At 44.5% G+C, this 24467-nt stretch overlaps 1 protein-coding gene across 1 annotated transcript in view; it reads left to right on the top strand.

The window, feature by feature from the left end:
* The window catches only part of KIF26B (kinesin family member 26B), a 518142-nt gene that overhangs the window by 170415 nt on the left and 323260 nt on the right, over positions 1-24467 (top strand).

Below are 24467 nucleotides of genomic sequence, written 5' to 3' on the forward strand. Positions count from 1 at the left end.
TGTCACACACTTGACCCTGTAAACAGTTTCTTGCCTTCGGTGGGTTTTTATTTCATCAACCAGAAAACTACTGCAAGATAAAGAGATTAAAGAGTTGAAGGCCTTTGAGTCATTCAGATTAGTCATGTATGGATGTGAGAGTTGGACTGTAAAGAAAGCTGAATTCTGAAGAATTGGTGCTTTTGAACTGTGGTGTTGGAGAATACTCTTGAGAGTCCCTTGGACTGAAAGGAGATCCAACCAGTCTATCCTAAAGGAGATCAGTCCTGGGTGTTCATTGGAAGGACTGATGCTGAAGCTGAAACTCCAATACTTTGGCCACCTGATGAGAAGAGCTGACTCATTTGAAAAGACCCTGATGCTGGGAGGATTGGGGGCAGGAGGAGAAGGGGACGACAGAGGATAGATGGTTGGATGGCATCACCAACTCAATGGACACGAGTTTGGGTAGGCTCTGGGAATTGGTGATGGGAGGCCTGGCGTGCTGCAATTCATGGGGTTGCAAAGAGTCAGACACGACTGAGCGACTGAACTGTACTGAACTGAGTCATTCAGATTGTGTTCTGTGTTCAGGAGCCCAGATTAGAAAAATGCAGAGACAATTGTCTTCAGTGTTTTTATATAAAATTGCTTTTTCAAAAAATAAGTTGTTTAATGGAGGATATTGATGATGTGGATTCAAGCGGGGGTGGGGGTGGGGGCGTGTGCTATATGGACAGGGAAAATGGGTCTCCCACCCCAAGGTGGCTCCTCAGTGTAGGGTCTTCAGTCATTTTGCTTCTGTATTTCTGCTGAAGTTGATACTCTTTTATCTTTTCCCCCCTGTTTTTCCCAAGTAGTTGGGGGACCATTGCACAATTTCTTAGTAATCCAGGCTAGTTTACTAGGATTAGAACCCAGTGCTTCAGTGCCCAGGGAGGCAGCAATCCAGCTGAATAAGACCTTTGTATGAGGAGGTGGGGAGAGAAATGGGGGACAGACAGAGAGAAAGCACCGACTTAAATAGGATTTGGAGAACAAGAGTCAGATATTATTCATGTTTATTTTGGAAAGAAACAACCATAAATATATTTATATATTCTAACTGTCTGCCTTCAGTATTACTTTGCTTCTGGCTGAATTAGGAAGATAAATTCCTTTGGTATCTTTAGTGTATTAGTTGCTTGGGTGTGAATTGTTGGAAGAAATAGTTGGTACATTTCATACAGGGATCATTTGAGATTTAAGATGGGGCTGGCCAATGACTTTATTGTATAAAAACTGTTAAAAATATTTAGAAAGTCCCATAAAATTTGTTTTTTTTTTTCCTACCATGATATATATATATTTTGAGAATCTCCATTTGCCTGCCAGGATAATGAATACCCTCCACACCTTAAGGTCATTGTCCAAATCAGCATGATAAAAGCACCTGTGAATATGAATACATGGTTTGCCAAAAGTTCTTGCTAAATTTTTAAAACTTTAGGTTTTTTTGTTGTTGTGGTTTGTTTTGCTTTTAGCAGTAGATTAGAGGTAGGAAACAAGTCATCTTGGAATTGGAAGTAAGCACAAATTCTTTGCTCCTAATTGATAAGACCTCATTCGTGGCTGCTTGAGGTTCAGTTTATTGTTCTTGTCAATGCTTGATGGCTTTGACACGCCACAAAGTCTCAAGTGAAATAGATGTATGTGGTCATGAGATGTTGACTTATAAATTATGAACTACAATGTTCCACCTGTAAAGGAGAGGAATTGGCCGAGGTGTGGTTTTGATTTACAAGGCGAAAGCAAGAAGACCTTTGCTGTGCTGTCACAGCTGGTGAAGGTAAGCATTGGACAGAAATCCAGGATGCTTCCTACACATCCTGAGAAGGCCGAGGGCTTCCTTGGTGGAATTGCCAGGCTGTCTTGGGGTGCAGGTGGGTCTCTGGCCCTATGCTGCTCTCAGCAGAATGACTGTGCTCTCCTTCCCTCCTTGCTTCCCTTTCTTTTTCCCTCCTTCTTTCCTTTTCTCCCTTCTTTCCTTCCTCTCCTCATCTCTCTCTTCATCCCACTCTCGTTACAAAGCTGCAGCCTTGGTAAAATCCTGTTGTCCACCCACTTGGCCCATGAATTTGCCCAGCGGAACCCGGGTAAAGTAAAATACAAGACCAAGATGACTGTGTTCAGTTTCTTTTTATAATTTTTTTTAATTGGAGGATAATTGCTTTACAGTGTTATGTTGGTTTCTACCATACAGCAGCGTGAATCAGCTATATGTATACATATGTATCCTTTCTTTTGAGCCTCCCTCCGCACTCCCATCCCACCCTTGTAGGTCATCACAGAGTGTCGGGCTGGGCTCCCTGTGTTATAGAGCAGCTTCCCATTAGCTATTTATTTTACGTATGATTGTGTGTATATGTCAGTGCTGCTTTCTCAGTTTCCTTTCCTGCCCTTTCCTTTCCCTGCTGTGCCGACAAATCTGTCCTCTACATCTGCATCTTTATTGCTTCCCTGCATATAGGTTCATCAGCGCTATTTTTCTAGATGCCATATATATGTGCATTAATATATGATATTTTTGTCTCTTTCTGACTTACTTCACTCTGTGTAACAGGCTCTAGGTTCATCCACCTTACTCAGTCTTACTCAAATGCATTCCTTTTTATGGCTGAGTAATATTCCATTGTATATATGTACCACATCTTCTTTATGCATTCATCTGTTGATGGGTATCTAAATTGCTTCCATGTCCTGGCTATTGTAGTTAATGCTGCAATGAATATCAGGGTACATGTGTCTTTTTGAATTGTGATTTTTCTCAGGGTATAAGCCCAGTAGTGGGGTTTCTAGGTCATATGGTGGTTTTATTCCTAGTTTCTAAAGTAACCTCTGTATTGTATTCCACGGTGGTTTTATCAGTTTATATTCCTACTTACAGTGCATGAAGATTCCCTTTTCTCCACACCCTCTCCAGCATTTATTATTTGTAGATTTTTTGATGATGGCCATTCTGACCACTGTGAGGTGATATCTCATTGTAGTTTTGATTTGCATTTCTCTAATTATGAGCAATGTTGAGCACCTTTTCATGTGTTTATTGGTCTGTGGTATATGTTCTTTGGAGATATGTCTGTTTAGGTCTCCTGCCCATTTTTTGATTGGGCTGTTTGTTTTTCTGACATTGAGCTGTATGAGCTGCTTATATATTTTGGAGATTAATCCCTTTGCCAGTTGCTTTGTGCTCATTTACTGACCATTTACCTTGAGCAGGCTCTCGGTCCCAGCTGGCAACTGTACGATTCACTGTCCTCTCTCCTGGTCGACTACTTTACACCTTCCTCTTCTTCCCAGCCTCTGACACTACCCTTTCCGTCTTCATTCTCAGTTGAATTTCCCAGGCTCCCACCATCTGCCCACCTGCTGTCCCTTTTGGCTGATACAGTGGGTGGGTTTGTACTCCTTAAGGCTGGGTGTCCTCTAAATGCCACCTCACCAACTGGCTCGGTGACATCCTCGAGGGGCCTCCTCTTCTGTCTGTATCATTTTTTCCTTCTCTATGGATCATTCCTGTTAGAATACTAAAATGCTGTTATAGCTCACAACTTAAAAAAAATTAAGAGCTCTCTTGACCTCATATCCCCCATTAACTACTGCCCCATTTCTTTGATTCCCTTTGCAGCAAATCTATTTTTTTTAGAAAAGACTTATTTGACCTCTATCTTCAGACTCTCATCTCCACCTTTTCTTGGGCTTTCTCCATTCAGCCTCTAGTTGCCATCTCTCAGTCAAAAACTCCTGCAAAGGTCATAGAAGATAGTATTGATAGATGGATGATATGTGAGATGGAACGGATGTTCACTGTGCTATGATCATCTTGCTACGTTCATTCAAGGATTTGATGACCACCTGCTATTACAGACACTGTTGTGTTTTATGAATATTAACTCACATATGCTTGTAAGGTAGGTACTATTTTTATCCTCATTACATGGATAAGGAAACTGAGAAACAGAGAGGTGAAAGAATTTATCTTCTCCACCATATATAGTGTGCATGATGACTTTCAGCCCTCATTTTATTGATACTTGACTACCTGTCGTGTTTACCATTGATCATTCCCTCCTTCCTGAACCACTGTTTCACTTTGTTTCCTGGACAGCATTCTCTTTAGGTTCTCCTTCTGCCTCATTATCTGTTCCTCTAAGTATCTTTTGCAGGTTTCTTCTTATCTCTCCTAAATAGGTCCTGGGAGCTCATCATCACACCTCTTCTCTGTCTACGCTCACTCCCTGGGTAACCCCCGCAGCCCCACGATTTTAAATGCTATCTATACACTGTTGGCCTCTGAAGTGTTGTCTCTACCTTAGGTCTCACTTCTCGACTTGATATTCTCCCCAACTTCATTTTCAACAGTTCCCCTTCTCACTCACCTGCTACAGCCATGCTGGCCTTTCTGTTCCTAGCTATGCTGATAGTGCTCCCACCTGGGCTTTCTGGACCTGGCCTGGATTAGGATGCTTTCCCTAGATGTCTGCTGGGCCCATAAACTTGCTACCTTCAAGTCTCTGTTTAAGAGAGGCCATCTCTGCTTGTCGTGTGGAAAAGAGCAGCCCCTTACTCCAACTCCCAAGTCTCTTTTGACCCGCCTTGCTTCATTGTTCTCCGTGTGTCACCACAGGGCAGCTCACGTACTTACTCCTTATTCATTTTTCTCCAGAAGAGAGCTCCAGGCAGCCGAGCTCTGCAGAGCTTGGTCTCCGCTCTGTTGCCAGTGTAGGGTGTGTAATAGGTGCTTAATAAATAGCTATTGAGTGAGTGAATGAAGTCATCACAGGAAGCGCATGGACAATGCCTTTTAGAACTCCATGTCTTTAATTTTTTTAAAGTCCATTGATTCACATTTACAAGATAAGTAAAATAACAGTGTATAAATGAGTTTTTCTTCCTCTTCCCTCAAGTTTTATGATGCTTATAAATTCACCTGAAATGGTAATAAAAGATTCCAGAAGCTTTTACAGCATGTTTTCAGTTGATGATAACATCCAGAAATAGTTTAAATAACAACATTAACAGGTTATGGTTTTCCTAAAGGACCACAGTATTTTTAAAAGAGAAACTTCAATAATTCCATTTTACTACTTCCCTAAGCCTTTGAAATACATGGTACTCATTAATGTTGAATTATTTACTAGAAACAACCCCTCCCCCCACCCAAAATACCCACCCTGATATTAACTGCCTCGAGTTTAAAGGTTTTTGTCTCAATACTATTGGCTTAAAGAATTAAGTTCTAAGGAAATGTGGCCAGGCTTAGTTAACAATAAATCAGGTAATACTATTTGTAGAAAAAGTAACCAAAACTGCTTGTAAATAATAATGTGGAAAAATCTGGTCTCAATCAAACCACTGTCCACAGCTGGGCTCTATTTTCAGCTCGCAAACACAGTGGAGTTAATATTGAACATATCTGTATTTGAAACTTAAATAACACAAGCATGTAGTCCTTTGAGAACAAGCTTTTGCAAAATATCAGCAGAGAACTGCGCCTGAAACACGTCTGTAACACCTTAGTTCCAGAGGATTGTCCTGGAGCAATTAAAAAAAAAATGTGTGGATAGCCTCTTGACCATGTAGCTGGTATTAGAAAAGAAAAGAGTATTTTTTTTGCATAAATAATTGCCCTTCACATTCCACCAAAGGCATTAGTCTGACCAGCCAGTGGCTGTGTGACAGTCGGCCCGGTACTGTCTGGCTCGGTGGACCCCCTCCGTCGGGTGCCAGGAGCGGGTGTCCAGAGGTATGCGCTGTTTGCCTGCAACATTCAAAGCACGGCAGAAAGTGATCTGAGCAGTGGCTAGAGGAGAACACAGATCTTGCCGCACCAGAATCCCTTTCTTTCTGAAGGATATTTCTTGAGGGTTTTGTACCTGTTTCAGCATAGCCCCCTCTAGATAACCAGGGGCTCACTGAGAAATAGGTTCTTAGTGTCGCTTCACAGGCTACTGTGAAACTCTCGACCTTTTCTGAAGCTTGCTGTGTGCCATGGGCCACAGAAGTTTCTGCCAACTCCTCAAAACATTGTTGGTTAAAATTTTAGCTGGGTTCCAAGTGTCCTTCCAGTCCCTGGGCTGGTGTCTCCTGAACAGGACTGCCTGCCCCGTTGCTGACCTTTTGACCCCGAGTAGACATTGGGATGCAATCTGTGGCCATCCAAACCCACATAAGGCTGTTCCCCTGAGCCCTCTTCTAGCCGTCTACACTCTGGATGTGTGCTCTGCATCTTGTGGGCCATGGTGCATGTGGACCCGACTCCTGGATCTCAGATCACTAGGATGAACATGAGTCATGCAGAGAGACCCACCAGGCCTGCCTGATGGGGCCGTTGCTCATGGCTGGCCCACTGCACTGAGGGGGTTATATGATTCCAGGGGACATTGTGTAAGGTCTTCATGGCTCTTGGTTACTATTCCACAGTGTTGAATTGTTCCCTTTGCCTGGCTTGTAAGTGAGCTCACAACAGAAGTCTGGATAGTGAAGAACGCTCTTGCTTTGTCCTTCTGGAAAATTCCTTCACCGCAGAGAGGAGAGGAGGCCAGGGAACTGACTTGTTGCCTTAGGACACCTGTTCTCACAGGTGTCCTAAGGCAGCTGGACAGAGCATACCAGTCAGTCTCACTGCACAGGGAGGAGGCAGAGCCACCCTGGCTTTATCTTTTCTGACCTATTCATTGTGACTCACTTAGCTGAGAGTGTTTCCCTGTCTGGAAGCAGAGAGCTGGACTTGATGCTTTGACCTTGGCCTATCTGGCCTCCCTGTGTAGGCTGTCTTTGGTCCTGTTATTCTGTTATCCCTTTTGACACTTGGACCTTGAGCCTCCTGGCTGTGAACAGATAGGTGCACGATTAGGACATGGCTTACCCCTGACTGTTCTTCACGTAGTCAACATAGGAAAGACTTATTGTTTATAATAATAACACGTTGCATTTGTAGAGTTCTTCACAAAGTCCTTTTATGTCTATGCTCTTATTTCATACTTACATCAGTATGTATCCCGTCTTATGATGAGAAGGCTAAGGTTCAGGAAGGCTGAGTGATTTGATCAAGGCTCTGAAACTAAAAAATAGCAAAGCCTGTGCCAAAACCCAGACGCTGGTAATTCAGGTCCAGAGCTCTGTTCAGCTCCGCTAGCTCCTTCATCATCTCCCCCAGATGAGAAGGATGTACTATTTTGTTATGAATCTTTACAAAACATTTTGTAATAGTCCATAGAAGTTGGGGCTATGCTTGTTTTCCAAAACCTATCAAAGAACCTGACCCAATTAGGTACCTAGTGAGTGTTTGATAAATGAATGACATTAGTGAATGAAGAAATGAATGAGTGAATATATTGAATGAATAGGTAAGCAGGGCAAAACCTGTCAGTCTGCATTTGTATTGGGAATTACTACGTGTTAAGGGGTTCTAAAATGTGGTCACGTATGTGTGGGGATATGGTTTAAGTCTCACTCCTGACTCCCTATCAGGATGGAAGGCCTGAGTCCAGTTTATACCATGTTTCTTAAAATTTTCTTGGAATCTGTAACCAAAATTAAAATCTATTTTTGAATGTGTTCTATGCTCTTATTCTCCCATTTCTACTTCTTTAAGATTTACTTTGGGGCAAGTAACTCTGCTTGGGTCCAAGTTTTGCCATCTTATCTCTTATTAGACACAGAAATCACTGGAAAACATATCCTGAGGAGATCTCATCGAGTCAGGGAGTGGGAGATGGGGGAGATGACTTTTCTTCCCAGGCTTGGAAATTTCAATTCCTGGGCCTATCTTACTTATTTTCCCTGAGCCCCACCAGAGGCATCTTACTAGTTTCCTAGAAAGATGTGTATTTCTGTGTGTATGTGCGCGTGCGTGAGTGTGTGTGTTGTTCAGTCACCAAGTCGTGTCCAACTCTTCGAGACCCCATGGACTGCAGCACGCCAGGCTCCCCTGTCCCTCACCATCTCCCAGAGTTGCCCAAGTTCATGTCCATTGAATTGGTGATGCCATCCAGCCAGCTCATTCTCTGTTGCCCTCTCTTCCTGGGATGTGTGTAGAGTGTGCCCGCCCACCCCCTCAGTCTGAATGCATTCCTTTCCTATTGATGTTGTTATAAACTGTGGAAAATTCTTCAAGAGATGGGAATACCAGACCACCTGATCTGCCTCTTGAGAAATTTGTATTCAGGTCAGGAAGCAACAGTTAGAACTGGACATGAACAACAGACTGGTTCCAAATAGGAAAAGGAGTTCGTCAAGGCTGTATAATTATCACCGTGCTTACTTAACTTATATGCAGAGTACATCATGAGAAATGCTGGACTGGAAGAAACACAAGCTGGAATCAAGATTGCCGGGAGAAATGTCAATAACCTCAGATATGCAGATGACACCACCCTTATGGCAGAAAGTGAAGAGGGACTAAAAAGCTTCTTGATGAAAGTGAAAGTGGAGAGTGAAAAAATTGGCTTAAAAGCTCAACATTCAGAAAATGAAGATCATGGCATCCGGTCCCACCACTTCATGGGAAATAGATGGGGAAACAGTGGAAACAGTGTCAGACTTTATTTTTCTGGGCTCCAAAATCACTACAGATGGTGACTGCAGCCATGAAATTAAAAGACGCTTACTCCTTGGAAGGAAAGTTATGACCAACCTCGATAGCATATTCAAAAGCAGAGACATTACTTTGCCAACAAAAGTTCATCTAGTCAAGGCTATGGTTTTTCCTGTGGTCATGTATGGATGTGAGAGTTGGACTGTGAGGAAGGCTGAGTACTGAAGAATTGATGCTTTTGAACTGTGGTGTTGGAGAAGACTCTTGAGAGTCCCTTGGACTGCAAGGAGATCCAACCAGTCCATTCTGAAGGAGATCAGCCCTGGGATTTCTTTGGAAGGAACGATGCTAAAGCTGAAACTCCAGTACTTAGGCCACCTCATGCGAAGAGTTGATTCATTGGAAAAGACCCTGATGCTGGGAGGGGTTGGAGGCTGGAGGAGAAGGGGACAACAGAGGATGAGATGGCTGGATGGCATCACTGACTCAATGGACGTGAGTCTCAGCGAACTCCAGGAGTTGGTGATGGACAGGGAGGCCTGGCGTGCTGCGATTCATGGGGTTGCAAAGAGTCGGACACAACTGAGCGACTGATCTGATCTGATCTTCCTAAGACTGACATGTCAGAGAGCTCTCCCTGGTGGTCTAGTGGTTAAGACCCCACACTTCCAATTCAGGGGGTCCTAGTTCCATCCCTGGATGGGGAATTGGATCCACTATGCTGCCGCTAAGACCCAGTGCAACTGAATATTAACACATCAGAAATCTTGGTGAGATAGTTGCTGTTGCCTTAAGTTTCTTACACAATTAGTTTACATATGTAGACAATGTATACGAATCGACCACTTCAAACCTGTCTTTTGTAGGCTCTGTTAGTCAGAAGGCCCCTTTAGAAAATATAGAGATAGCTGAATAATGTAACAGTGCAGCAGATAAGTACAACTAGCATTCTGTCAAATGCCATCTCCCATGTGCTAGAGTGACTGGAGGCAGCAGAGAGGGCTGTCCTGGTCTGCTCACCCTCTCTCTCTTTCTGATAACAACCTGGGCTTCTTGTGGTTGAGCCTGTATAGGAGCATCTAGAAGGCATCACTCAAAACAGACAGCTTCAGCTCTTCCTCACATCCCCAAGATGCTGTGGCAGCCCTCCCTGCCACAAGACTCCTCTGAGAAGCCAGAAATCACTGTGGCCCCGAAAGAGGTTAAAATTGTGTTGGTGGGGGATTGGCAGGGGTGGCAGTCTCTCAGGAGGATGCCAATCATGGTGCAGGTCCAGGGGCATGTCTAGAAACCATCACTGCCTTGCGGTAACTCCTAGTCAGGATTGAGAGGGTAGGACCCTGAATCGAGGCTGGCTGGATGGCTGGTTCTCTGACTTGTGGGTTTGTAAACAGTTCACAGCAACTGGCTTCTTAGGAATGACTGGTATTAACCAAAGCTGGCAGAGAAGCTGGATAAAGCCTTCCTGCCTGTCCCGAGCCCCCAGCCCTCCCAGCCCCCCATATTCAGAGCTTTTTGAGTGGTCTTGTTCATCTCAGTGACTTTTCACTTGAGATCATTATGGAAGAAAGAAGGGTAAGAAGGATTGCTGGCTCTTCTGTGATTAATCCATCCCACCCCAAATGAGCAGACGAATGTCTGATGATACGGATGGTTAGGTTCCGGGCTGCCAAGCTCAGATCTTATAACTAGGTCGTGGAAGTGTGATCCGTCCGATGTGTCTAGGACTCCCCTTGCCAAGGGTGTGTTATGGCATCACTAACGTATCATGAGTGGAAACAGAAATGTCCGGTCAGGTCCTCGTTCTCTCGGTCTCCTCAGCCGGGGCACTTACGGAGGAAGCCTTTAGGACTTCGCTCACCAAACCCAACCAGCATGGAACCTGGCATGTAGCCTATGCTACATAATGTGGTTTTTCCAGGAACAAAGACTCTCTGGTCTTCTCTATAATTGCACCAAATTACATCTCAGAGATGACTTTTTCTTGTCATGGCATTGGTTTTCTTTCTCCAAGAGGGAAATTGCAAAGTTACCATGACATGAAATCTGGCCAGAGGCTTGAAGGATTTCGTAGTTATAGCAACCTCAGCGGTGCCCTCTCAGACCGGGGCAGGCGGCAGAGCTGAGGGCGACAGACTCACTGCCGCCCCCTGAACCGCCGACCAGATTCACGGTTCCGTGTGGTTGGGACTTTGAGTCTCCTGTCAGCCTCTCCCACCACACTCTAGAAAACATCGCCTGGCCTGTCAGCAGTGCCTGTCTCACCAGGAAGAGCAGTGGCTTGTGATCCAGATGCAAGGGCAGCCCCAGGCTGGGGGCCATGGCATGGGGGGGTTATTAGCCTGGGGCCAGGGCCTGCCCCCCGGCTCACTCACCCACACCCTCTGTGCCTGGCCCACAAGTCAGCCAATACCCAGTTACCAGAGGTCAATGTAGAGATTGTGCTTTTTAGAACTTTTTAAAAAAATTTATGTATTTTTAATTGGAGGATAAATTAAAAGACGCTCACTCCTTGGAAGGAAAGTTATGACCAACCTAGACAGCATATTAAAAAGCAGACATTACTTTGCCAACAAAGGTCCATCTAGTCAAGGCTATGGTTTTTCCAGTGGTCATGTATGGATATGAGAGTTGGACTGTGAAGAAACCTGGGCGCCAAAGAATTGATGCTTTTGAACTGTGGTGTTGGAGAAGACTTTTGAGAGTCCCTTGGACTGCAAGGAGATACAGCCAGTCCATCCTAAAGGAGATCAGTTCTGGGTGTTCTTTGGAAGGAATGATGCTAAAGCTGAAACTCCAATACTTTGGCCACCTCATGCGAAGTGTTGACTCACTGGAAAAGACCCTGATGCTGGGAGGGATTGGGGGCAGGAGGAGAAGGGGACAACAGAGGATGAGATGGCTGGATGGCATCACTGACTCGATGGACATAAGTTTGGGTAAACTCTGGGAGTTGGTGATGGACAGGGAGGCCCGGTGTGCTGTGATTCATGGGGTCGCAAAGAGTTGGACACAACTGAGTGACTGAACTGAACTGACTGAATTGCCTTACAATATTGTGTTGGTTTCTGCCACACATCAACATGAATCAGCCATGGGTGTCTCTACACTTAAGAGAAACCAAAGCAGATGAGAGCCCAGGTTAGCTTTGGATTTAGAATAGCCCTCTTTTGGTTCTGCCTAGAGGTTCCTAGGAAAGCGTGTGAGAAGGAATCATGGAGAGGGCTCAGGCCAGGGATTGACCTCAGCTCAATTGACATCTGGGCCTGGATCCTTCTTTGTCCTGAGAGTTTTTTCCTATGCATTATAAGACATTTAGCATCGTCCTTGGCCTTTACCCACCAGATGACAGTAGCCCCCTCTCAGTTGTGACAACAAAAAATGTCCCCAGGCATTTCCAAATGTCTTCTAGGGATCAAAATCACCAGGTGTTGAAACTTTGGGAGTAAGGAGAGAACTGAGTGAAAAGACATTTGCTTATACCTGTAGTCTTGGGCTATGTGGCAAGAGCCATTTATCACTGTCTTGAATTATTGTCTAGAAAAAGTTGAGGTTTTCAGAATAGTTGCAGTCCATTGGGTGGCATGGTGAGCCCTGCAGGAAATGGTCAACTGCTCTCCAAAGGCCACGGCTAGGCTTAGAAACTTAAAAGGGAGAGGCACCTCTTCCTTCTCCCTGCCCCATCTCTGTCTCCCTTCCCATCCCTTACTTTGTAACCCCAAACCACTGAATCACCAGGGATACTTATTAAAATGCACCCAGAGCCTTACTCCCTGGAGCCTTACTCGTGTCCATTGAGGCAGTGATGCCATCCAACCATCTCATCCTCTGTCGTCCCCTTCTCCTACCTTCAGTCTTTCCTGGCATCAGGGTCTTTTCCAATGAGTTGGCTCTCCGCATCAGGTGGCCAAAATAATCAAGCCTCAACTTCAGCATCAGTCCTTACAATGAATATTCAGGGTTGATTTTCTTTAGGATTGATTGGTTTGATCTCCTTGCAGTCCAAGGGTCTCTTAAGAGTCTTCTTCAGCACCATAGTTTGAAGGCATCAGTTCTTCAGTGCTCAGCTTTTTTTATTGTCCAGCCCTGACATCAGTGCATGACTACTGAAAAAAACCATAGCTTTGATGACACAGACCTTTGTTGGCCAAGTAATGTCTCTGCTTTAATATAGCTTTCCTTCCAAGGAGCAAGCCTATTTTAATTTCATGGCTGCAGTCACCAACCCCAGTGATTTTGGAGCCCCCCAAAATAAAGTATGTCACTGTTTCCATTGTTTCCCCATCTGTTTGCCATGAAGTGATGGGACCAGATGCCATGATCTTCGTTTCTTGAATGTTGAGTTTTAAGCTAGCTTTTTCACTCTCCTCTTTCACCTTCATCAAGAGGCTCTTTAATTTCTCTTCTCTTTCTGCCATTAGGATGGTGTCATCTGCATATCTGAGGTTATTGATATTTCTCCCTGCAATCTTGATTCCAGCTTGTGCTTCATCTTCATCCAGCCTGGCATTTCACATGATGTACTCTGCATAGAAGTTAAATAAGCAAGGTGGCAATATATAGCCTTGACATACTCCTTTCTGAATTTTGTTGTTCTGTGTCTGATTCTGTCACTTCTTGACCTGCATACAGGTTTCTCAGATGGCAGGTAAGGTCGTCTGGTATTTCCATCTCTTTAAGAATTTTCCACAGTTTGTTGTGATCCACACAGTCAAAGGCTTTAGCATAGTCAATGAAGCAGAAGTAGGTGTTTTTCTGGAATCCTCTTGCTATGTTAGACAATGACAGAAGGCAGAGCAGGGGCTTAGGGAGTGCTTGGGGTGACTTACATCTGTAATGAGGTGGTCAGGGAGGCCTCATTATAAGGGGATATTTGACCAGCTTGCAGGTGGTAAGAGACAGTCAGGCCTGTATGAATAGGCACAAGCTTTCCGCGAAGAAGGAGGAGGGAGTACAGAGCCACTGAGGTGGCAGTGAGCGTTCCTGGTGTGATGGAGGAAGAGCTCAGGCTCTTGTGATTGGAGCAGACTGAGTCATGGAGCAGTGGTTGGAGCGGAAGTTCGAGAAGGAGCAGGAGGCCAGATCCTGTAGAGCCCAGTGCAAACACTTTGATTTTTTTTGTTTGTTTTGGGGTTTTGTTTAGTTTTATTTTTTGATTCTTCAAATTACTTTTTAATTTTAATTTTTATCCTGCAAATGCTACTTGAAATAAGTAATCCAAGTGAATCTACAGACTTCAGTCAATTTAGGGTCAGAGATTTAGTGACTGGATGACTGGTATCTAAAATGAGTTTTGTAAACACAGACTCTAATACTTTGATTTGACTCTGAGGGAAGTAGGGTGGGGGCCACGGGAGGATTTTTAGCCAAGGACCGCTAGGATCAGATTTAAGACTTATGAGGATCTCCCTGGCTGCTGTCTGGAGTAGATACCAGGGGGGCAAGCGTAGAAGTTATCATTACTGTTGAAATTATGGCATGGTTTCTGCCCCCTAGGAATTTACCACGATCGTGGAGATAGAGCATGTACGGCTCTAACCAACGAGGAAGTGTTTGCTAAGTGATGTGAGTCACTCAGACCAGAAAAGTGCAATGGAAGTGCCTCCTGGGAGTCAGACTTTGTGGATGAGCTGGGCCTTACTATGGATAAACAAGATTTTTTTTTTTTAGTGTAATGGTTATATGATTGACATTCACTAAACGGTACACATCTGAAGTATACAATTTGATACATTTGGTCACACATAAATACCCAGGAAACGATCACACTGGTGAACATACCCCTTACCCTCCCACTCCCAGCCCCCTAAATTTTCTTGTGGTTTATAAGGCAAGATGGGAATTGTCATCAGGGCAGGAACATAAGCAAAGGCACAGAGAGGGGAAATGAAGGAGCTTCTAAGGGGCAGAGGGAAACCATCCTGCCTGTCCTGCAGGGTCACATGAGGAACCCAGAGAAAGATGTCTCACAGGACAGCTTGAAGTAAATTACATGGGGCCCTTGATGCTGGGTTGCAAGGGTTAGCTCACAGAGGGACCAGAAGAAGTCTTTAAGTTTGTTGTGGTTTATGGTCAAAACTGGAGAAGGAAATGCAATCCAATCCAGTATTCTTGCCTGGAAAATTCCATGGACAGAAGAACCTGGCAGGCTACAGTTCATGGGGTCACAGAGAGTCGACCACGACTGAGCACATCAGCACATGGTCAAAACAGAGTTTATTTGCTAAAATTCCATCTTTTAAAAACAACAGCAGCAACACCAAATTTTAGGTACTTTATCTTTTTGTAGTAAGTCCAAGAAAACATAGCCAAGTACATTTCTGCAGTGTTTCATACACATAAAATCAATTAAAGAAATAAAAAGAAACATTAGGTAATTTCGTAATTAGATAATTAAGAGATTCTTTAATACAACTTGGGCTTCACTGGTAGTTCAGCTGGTAAAGAATCCGCCTACAATGCAGGAGACTGGTTTGATTTCTGGGACCGGAAGATCTGCTGGAGATGGGATAGGCTACCCACTCCAGTATTCTTGGGCTTCCCTGGTAACTCAGACAGTAAAGAATCCGCCTGCAATGCGGGAGATTTGGGTTCAGTCCCTGGGTTGGGAAGATCCACTGGAGAAGGGAATGGCTACCCACTCCAGTATTCTTGCCTGGAGAATTCCACGGACAGAGGAGCCTGGTGGGTTACAGTCCATGGGGTCGCAAAGGGTTGGACATGACTGAGTGACGTTCACTTTAATACAACTACTTACAGTTGGAAAATAAATCCATTTGCCACCTGATGGTTCATCATAGCCCACATGTAAAAAGTACATCTAATCTTGTTCAGTTGCTAAGTTGTGTCCGTCTCTTTGCAATCCCATGGACTGCAGCGTGTCAGGGTCCCTTGTCCTTCACTGTCTCCCTGAGTTTGCTCCAACTATGGCCATTGAATTAGTGATGCTGTCTAACCAACTCATCCTCCGTCGTCTCCTTCTCCTTTTCTTTCAATCTTTCCCAGCATCAAGGTCTTTTCAAATGAGTCAGTTCTTTGCATCAGTGGCCAAAGTATTGGAGCTTCAGCTTCAGCTTCAGCATCAGTCCTTCCAAAGAATATTTAGGACTAATTTCCTTTAGGATTGACTGGTTTGATCTCCTTGCAGACCCAGGGACTCTCAAGAGTCTTCTCCAACACCACAGTTCAAAAGCATCAATCCTTCAGTGCTCAGCCTTCTTTATGGTCCAGTTCACATCCATTCATGACTACTGGAAAAATCATAGCTTTGACTATACAGATCTTTGTCGGCAAAGTAATGTCTCTGCTTTTGAATATACTGTCTAGGTTTGTCATAGCTTTTCTTCCAAGGAGCAAGTGTCTTTTAATTTCATGACTGCAGTCACCATCTGCGGTGATTTTGGAGCCCAAGAAAATAAAGTCTGTCGCTGTTTCCACTGTTTCCCCATCTATTTGCCATGAAGTGATGGGACCAGATGCCATGATTTTCATTTTTTAGCATTGTGTTTCAAGCCAGCTTTTTCACTCTTCTCTTTCACTTTCATCAAGAGGCTCTTTAGATATTCTTCACTTTCTGCAGAGGGGTATCATCTGTATATCTGACACCTTCCAACGTGGGAGGCTCATCATTTTTGCCTTTTCATGGGGTTCTTGCAGCAAGGATACTGGAGAGGGTTGCCATTTCCTACCCCTGGAGATCTTCCTGACCCAGGCATCAGGACTGTGCTAAACATGTTGCACATATAATACTTACATAACTCATTAAAATAGGGACACTTAAGGAGACTGAGGCTTGGATAGGTTTTTAAAAATGGCTTCCTGTCCCACAGCTACTGAGTAACGGAGACAGGTCTTGATCCTCCCATGAGAGTGGAACTGTTAGTCACTCAGTCCTATCTGACTCTTTGTGACCCCGTGGACTGTAGCCCACCAGGCTCCTCTGTCCATGGAATCCTCCAGGCAAGAATACTGGAGTGGGTTGCTATGTCCTCCTCCGGGGGATCTTCCCCACCCAGGGATCAAACCCAGGTCTCCTACATTGCAGGCAGATTCTTTACCATCTGAGCCATCAGGGGAGCATCTGAACCTCCTATACTCACTAACAAGCTTTTTCAAAAGCATCAAGACACTGTCCATGCCATCCAGTTGGAAAAGATGAGAGACAAAGACAAAAATAATTTCTGTGGCCATGATGAGAAATACCTCAACTATTCTTTTCCTCCAAAGAATCCGTGAAGTTTTCTTAATCATATGAAGTTCCAATTAAAAAATCTCCTTTTTCCTTTGAAGCAGATAAGTCGTATCATATGCAACACTTTTTCACATGTTGCAGCACGCAGCCCTGTTAATTGCATCCGGCCTGCCTCTGGTGCTCCCAGCAGCCTCGTGTCCTGAATATAATCAATCAAATTGAAGCATACGTGCATCTCTAATGGGCCAGCATCTCTCGTCTGTAACACTAGGCAGGGTGGCTTAGGCCGTGTGCAAAGTCACTACAGCCCAGGTTAATTTGGTTTCTTATATAGAACAACTTTGGTCTGACATTTAACATTTCTTCCTTTGACTTTTTTTTTTTCTTTTTGGTCTTTCTGAGCTCATTACCCAGCATCTTTTATATTCATTCTTTTTTCCATACAAGATCAGTGCTGGAGTCCAATCATGATAAAAAGCCTGGGGTCTGGATGAGGCCTGGAAGGCTAGGAAATTTCAGGTTCACAGAGCAGGTCTGTGGGCCAGCTGTGATTCCAGGGCCTGGCTGAGCTGCCATCACTGCGGTACTGGTTCTTTGGGTTGTCTCAGACCTCACCTGGAACAGACTCTGTCATGCACCCAGTCCCCTCTTTCATGCCCCTCTTTCTCCTTGTCACTAACTTTGGAGAATGAGCCCTGCTTTGTCCCCTTTGCCCAGCTGAGTGAAACACTCAGGGACTTTCTTGAGTTCCCACAGGGGGTCAGCGAGAATGGCAGCTTGTGAGGGTGGTCACTCTTCTCAACAAAGAGCACTGGGATGTCACTGCTTGTAATACTTTCTAATCGGTTCTCTGCCTTGTTTGTGCATTTGGGAACTCTGAACAACAGAAGTAAAGGATATTAATGTTTATTTGTCCATTCTTGCTGGGTAGATTCAGCATGACAGCTGGTGAGTAGAGTCCCATGTGAGAGACATTCTGGATTCCCCAATCCTTTGCATCCCCTCGATCTTGCATGTCCCATCAAACACATGTGGGCAGTGAGATGCTAGATCAGGGCTGAGGAGCATGGAGGAACCAGATCTTCCTGAGGAAGCAATCACACCCACTGGTTAGTACTTTGGGGTATCCTTAGATGCCAGGTTTTAGAGTCTTCTTCCTAGTAATACCAATGGCTAAGTGAAATTTGTTTTTTCTCCTTCTGAAATTACCAAGTAGGAAAAGCCCCAGTTCTTTTGAGACATTTGAATTCAAATATATGAATGTTCAGGTATGAATGAGAATGTTTATGTGGCAGCCTAGATGGGAGAAGGGGCTGGGGAGAATGGATACATGTATATGTATGGCTGAGTCCTCCGCTGTTCATCTGGAACTAGCACAGCATTGTTCATCGGCAATACCCTAATACAAAATAAAAAGTTAAGGGAAAAAACAATTTGTTTTCTTGGGTCAGATTCACCTGAGGTTTGCTATCTGTTGTTTTGCAAACTGCCAATTTTGCTGTTTCCAGTCAAAACAGAGAATCATTAATATGGACACTTGTCTTTGGGAATAGATGACTGCTGGGAAGAATGCTGAGCTGGAAAGGACATGGATGGGGAATGTGGCAGGGGGTGGACAGGGGGCGGGAGGCAGACCCTAGGGTGGAAAGATTACAAGGTGTGTGAGGGTAAAGTCCCTTGATCTTCTGGGAAACTGCCTGCCTTGGGAACAAAACATTGCATTCTTGGAGTTCTAGCCACCATTCTGGGCCTCATGGGATAGCATTTATGGAAGAAGAAAGTTTAGGGACCAAGTGGAAAGAAACTGCCTTTGAAGAACAGTTTAAATCTTGTTGAGCTTGTCACTAGAGGCCTCTAGAATAATAAACCAGGAGCAAACATCAGCAGGCGTTTGCACAACTCACGCTGGACTCTGACTCCAGCTGTTGTCTTCCTCACAGACCCAGAGGCTTTGTGGGAATGCACTCTAAGTACTCTTTCGGCCAAAATAAAGCTGGGGAAAAAAATCCTGTCCTCAAAACTGGCTTGAGTGTTTATTGCCGAGGAGATGATCCCTTAGAAGATGAAGTGGGACAGAAAGCAGTGAAGACGCTAGTAAACAGCTTGGTTTGCCAGGGCGGTAGCTCTTGCTCTCCGGCTCGGGTCCCACAGACTTCCCACGCTCATTAGCAGCCCTGCCTCGTGTGTGGAAACCTGGCTGCTGGCTCTTGGAAAACAAGCACATTGCCTGCTTGCTGGGGCCTAACCCTCCTGGACCAGGTGTGTGGCATGGACGAGGAGTTTTCCCTTCAGTAGATTTTTCTTGGTGGCCTGCTGATGAGCTGGCCTGATGGTTAAAAACGTTCTTTGCATATCAACATTATTTTCTTGGGAACTTAGAGAAAAGAGTAATAGATTGTGTACCGAGGAGAGAATAGAGGATCTGTTCTGGTAGTTTAAGAAAGCTTCAGGTAAAGGGAAGCTACCTAGATTATGGTTGACTCACTTTAGGCTCTTTAGTCAGGCAGAACAAGTGCTGTTGGAAAACTATATTAGCTTTAGATTTGAAGGAATTTATTTCATGGCCATTTTTATAAGACACAACTAGCTCACATAGACAAAATAAATGACAGATGGACCAAGACCAACTTCATTATTGATTGTTTTAGCTTTGGTTGAGTTCTTTCAATTTGTTTATTTGACAAATGTTTGTTGGGCCCTGCAGTGAAGGAGACACTATTCTAGACTTGGAGGAATTAAAGATGGGAAGGATATTTCCTCTTAAGGGGCTGACAGTCTAACAGACAAAGAGTTCTGCAAATAAAAACTACAGATAATAAGATAGTTTCAAGAGTGGAGTTGTAGGAAAGCAGGATGGTGACTGATTTCTGTTTTATCTTTTTTTTTTTTTGGTGCGGGGAGGGTTTTGAGGTCCAGGCTATAATCTGGAAGACCATGATGACGTGAGAAATGCTGAAAGCTTTCTCATGGCTTTGAGCAAGGAGAGGAGGGACCATTCAAGAGCTTTTAGGAAAGACTGTTTCCTACACTTCGTGATTGGATTGAAGGGAATAGGATGAGGCAAGAAGGTTCTAGATTTCTAGCCTGGGTCCCTGAGTGGATAATAGCACTATTTAGTTTGATAGTGACTATTGAAATAAGAATAGGATTAGAGGAAAATAAAATGAATTTTGACTGGTCAGTTTGAAGAGTGTTTATCTGGATGATGTTTTCCAGGGGCCTGTAAGGCTTAGTGTTCAGGAGAAAGGCCAGGTAGGGCTGGAGATGGACAATTCCCAGTCACTGGGATACAGATGGCTGTGGAAGCCATGGGTTGGGATGCCCTTGCCCGAGGCAGAGAGATTTATGATGTCTTAGATCAATGTGCGGGAATACACATGAGGCAACCTTAGACAGCCATTAGATTATGAGAGACCTCCAGGGGACGAAGCAGGACACCTATTTTCCTGAAACAACCCTAGAAGAAGTAGAAGAGCTAGGGATCGGAAAACCATTTTCTGGCGTTCTCTTTGTTCTTTTGTAGCAGTCACTAAGTGGGCAGACATAGGTGTCTGCATGAGCAACTGAGCGCGCACACACTCATACTAACTTCATTTATCCCTGACTTTCCTTCTAAGGACCTTTTGTTGTTTAGTCACTAGCTAAGTTGTGTCCAGCCTCCTCTGTTCATGGAATTCTCCAGGCAAGAATACTGGAGTGGGTTGCCATTTCCTCCTCCAGGGGATCGTCCTGACCCAGGGATCAAACCCACGTCTCCTATGTCTCCTGTAGGGAGTTCTTTACCATTGAGCCACCAGGGAAGCCCCTTAAAGACCTTTATCAGTTTCCTAAGTGTTTTCTTGAATTCCTCTCCATGATGCATGTGGAATAATAATAATTTTGTATTATTTTTGAAAGATGAGAATGTTTTGAGCACAGAATCCTTAAGTTGAAAATTTAGGATGAAAACGTTGCCCAGATGCTGTCAGTCCATTTTCCAAGGTGCTGAAATAAAAATCAGGACTCCAAAAATAGAGGATTGGCTGTGCACAGATTCCTGTTATTCCAATCTGACTTTGTGAGATCACAACATGAGTCAGGACAGGACAGTATGAAAGTATTTGAGTCCACACACTAGGTAGCATGCCAGACTGCATACTAAGCCCATTCCCTTTCTGGGTCCAGGTTTCTTTTGGTGCGAACTGAACTGGAGGGCACTCCCCTAGTCCATCTCCTGGGGCCACAACAGTCCTTTCCTGTCCATGTCAGGAGAACTCAGCATGTGTGAGCCTTCCATGATTCTGAGGGCTTCTTTTCCCCCTGTTTATTCCTACTCTCCCAGGAAGCAGTATTCCCTTTATTCCATAACTTACAGAAGACTCTGTCTGTTGACCTTTCCTCTTTGAAGTTTTGAGGTGCACTAAAATATTTACAGTATGTAGACCAGCACTTGAAAGGGATTTTAGTTTCCCTAAGATATATCTTTTGGCTTACTGAGGCCTTTTGATGCTAAGAACTCACTTAAGGTTTCAGATCAAGGGTGGCTTAATTTAGGGAACACCTCTTGACATCCATCAGCAATGGCAGACTCACTAAACCACCCATCTTGCTTTCCTCTGGATAAGACAGTGGTGGGTTCTGGGCTTTGCCACTTCCTGGATGTCAGGGGCCATCCTAGTTGTGGGCACAGCTGCAGTGCTCCTGATGGATTTGTCACCACCTTGGGAACTGGGAGGGGAGTGCTGGGCTCCATGTGCCTGAGCGTGTGCTGGTTGGTCCCAGACTAGAGGGGGCAGCAAGGGGACCTGGCACTGCATAGTCCAGGAGCCAAGAGGGCTCCTTGGAGTCTGAACTCAGAGAGAACAGGAACCAAGATCCTCAGCCTGCTGCACAGCTAACATGTATTGTTTGTTCCATGTGGGAAGTCAAGCAGCAAACAGCAGCAGGCTAAGTGAGGAAGGTACTTCAGGGAGAGTGTGAAAACCAAGAAAGAAGAGAGAAAATGAATCCTCGGCGTTAGGCAGTTTTTGTGGAGGGGATGTATCTTTTGTACTCCAGCTGCAGATGTCAGAGTCAAATCCAGATTCTACAGGAATCTAAAATCAACTATGATGTGTGGATGGGGCTGCTCTTATAACTCCCTTTTTCCTATGATGCTGCTTCAGGTAGTAGGTTAACAAAAATATTCTAAGTAAGCAATTAATTTGAGCTTTCTTGAAACCAAATAGTTTGGTGGCTTGAAAGCATAAGCCATGGGGAGCAGATTGCTTTTGAATGCCAGTCTCTGATTTCTCACCCTGCCTCTAATTAGGTAGTAGATGTGGGAATTAAAAAATGACTTATGAAACAACCACAGGATAAAATACCATGTGGTCATTTAAAAAAAATCACATTTTCAAATGACATGTATTGATTGACAAGGAAAAATGCCCAGTATGTAATATTATGTGAAAAAGTAAGAAACTGTATTTTTGACACATATGGGGGCCCAAATATTTCCTTTTGATTAAATGAACATTTCATAGGTGAAGGTGGTGAAAACCTTATGTCTGTGCAAAATTCTGAGTCCATTGATGAAGATGGTTGTTTGGCTCTTGCAGTGGAAAATCATGGACTAGAGGTCAACTAGTCTGGGTATAGTCCAAGCTTTTAACCCTTTTGGGGGCTCAGTTTTCTTATTTGGAAACTGAGGTGATGGTCTGCTTTAGAATGGTCCCTAGGGATACTTTTGGGTCCCACATGTGCTGAGTTTTGGTCAGGGACTTGGACAAAGCAGCTGAGAAGGGGTGCCACAAACAGGTCTCATATGGTTTGCATCACTTCATCAGTCAGACTTGGTCAACCTTGACCTCCTATTGTTTCTCATCATTTTCTATGACCGTCTTGAGTTTCTACCCCTCTGAGCCACTCCTCCCTGCTGCTGTGTAAAGAGGCCTCTTGATTTATTAATCAATTAATCAGTGCATGCTGAGGAGCTGTTCAGGGTAGTTAAACAGAGAAAACAAAATGCTGGAGCCCGTAATCAAGATGGATCATGACGAAGAGTGAGCCTCCCATCGCTGATCTCCCTGCCCACCCTGGCTGCCCCACACTGCCCCCCTCACCCCCAGCTCATCAAATCCCGCTCAGCCCTGAGGGAGTTTCCACCCTATGAAAGATACCGCAAATTTCAGAAGGGAAGAATTTCTTCTAATGTCCTCAGGAAAATACACGTTGAGATGAGCCTCATGAGTTACTTGCAGCAGTTGTGGGATCTCAAAAGTTCAACCAGGCCCCCAAACAGCACAGGGGCTCTGTCCATTTCTGCAGACATTGTACCCTACAGTGTGCCTACTGTATCCCCATTTCCCTACACAGAGTCATGGAGCTGGAAGACCCCTACAATAAAGATAGGCCGTGGCCCTGAGTGACAGATGAGAGGTTCAGAGAGGCTCCGTAAGTTGTCCAAGGTCACACAGCTAATGAGTAGCAGAACTGGAACTAGAATCCAAGTATTTTGGTAACCGGTTAACACACCTGGTGCTTGTTTCTCTGTGCAGTCCTGCTTTCCTACAAAAATTAAAGCAAAGTAAGTGAAGAAAGGAGCTTCCCAAGTGGTGCTAGTGGCAAAGAACCTGCCTGCCAATGTAGGAGCTGTAAGAGAGACTCGGGTTTGATCCCTGGGTTGGGAAGATCCCTTGGAGGAAGGTATGGCAACCCACTCCAGTTTTCTTCCCTGGAAAATCCCGTGGACAGAGGAGCCTGGTGGGCTATAGTCCATAGGGTTGCAAAGAGTTGGACATGACTGAAGCGACTTAGCATACATGCACACACACAAATGAAAGAAATTATCTTCATTAAATTCATTTTCTGGTTTCTTTTACGTATATGCTTCTGAGCAAAAGAGTTTTTAATAGTTTTAGATGAAGTTTCTGGGGAAAAGTATCTTGGACTGTTTCTGAAGGAGATATTTTTCTTCTGATGGTTCAGAATGTCAGCTACATGGGTGTGGGCATGGCCAGCCTGCTGGGGACTGACGGTAAACATGGGAGCCCTGGAGGGGTTTGTTGGGCTGGGGGCGACGGTAAACATGGGAGCCCTGGAGGGGTTTGTTGGGCTGGGGGCTGACGGTAAACATGGGAGCCCTGGAGGGGTTTGTTGGGCTGCTGGAGAGGCTATATCTCTGGGCTAGAATCTGTTCAGTTGGTTTTTCTTCCAGTGGAACTTAGCAAACGATGCTAATGAGGCCAGGGTTTTCTTGGAATAGAATCTCTGTTCTGGGTCACAAGCAGTACCTCCATCTGCTACCAAGTTTTCATCGTTCATGGGTTGGGGCACAGAGCATCAGTCCAGAGTGCCTGCACTCACCCCCACCAGGCCCGGATACCCATTTGTGTCTGCTTCACCCATTTGTGAACACTTTGGGAGCATCCAGGTATGCCTATAAAGTTACCGTGGACACAAGGGGAAAAGTCTGGAACGTTCTTATTTGACTAGCCTGGTAAGGAGGATGCTTAGAAATATATATATATATATATATATACACACACACACATATAATTAATTCCTTAACATCTCCATTATAAAATATTACATTTGTCAAATGTGTTTGTCAACTAGAGGCTTGTCTGCCAATCTGGCTGCTCATTTCTGCTGGATGTCAATCAAACAGTCCAACTTCTTGGATATGTGAAGGGCGTAACTCATAAACTAGACATCTGAATTGCACTTACCAGCCTTGATTTATAGGCTCTCCTTTTT

The sequence above is a fragment of the Bos mutus genome, chromosome 16 (assembly GCF_027580195.1).
Source record: "Bos mutus isolate GX-2022 chromosome 16, NWIPB_WYAK_1.1, whole genome shotgun sequence".
Taxonomy (NCBI): domain Eukaryota; kingdom Metazoa; phylum Chordata; class Mammalia; order Artiodactyla; family Bovidae; genus Bos; species Bos mutus.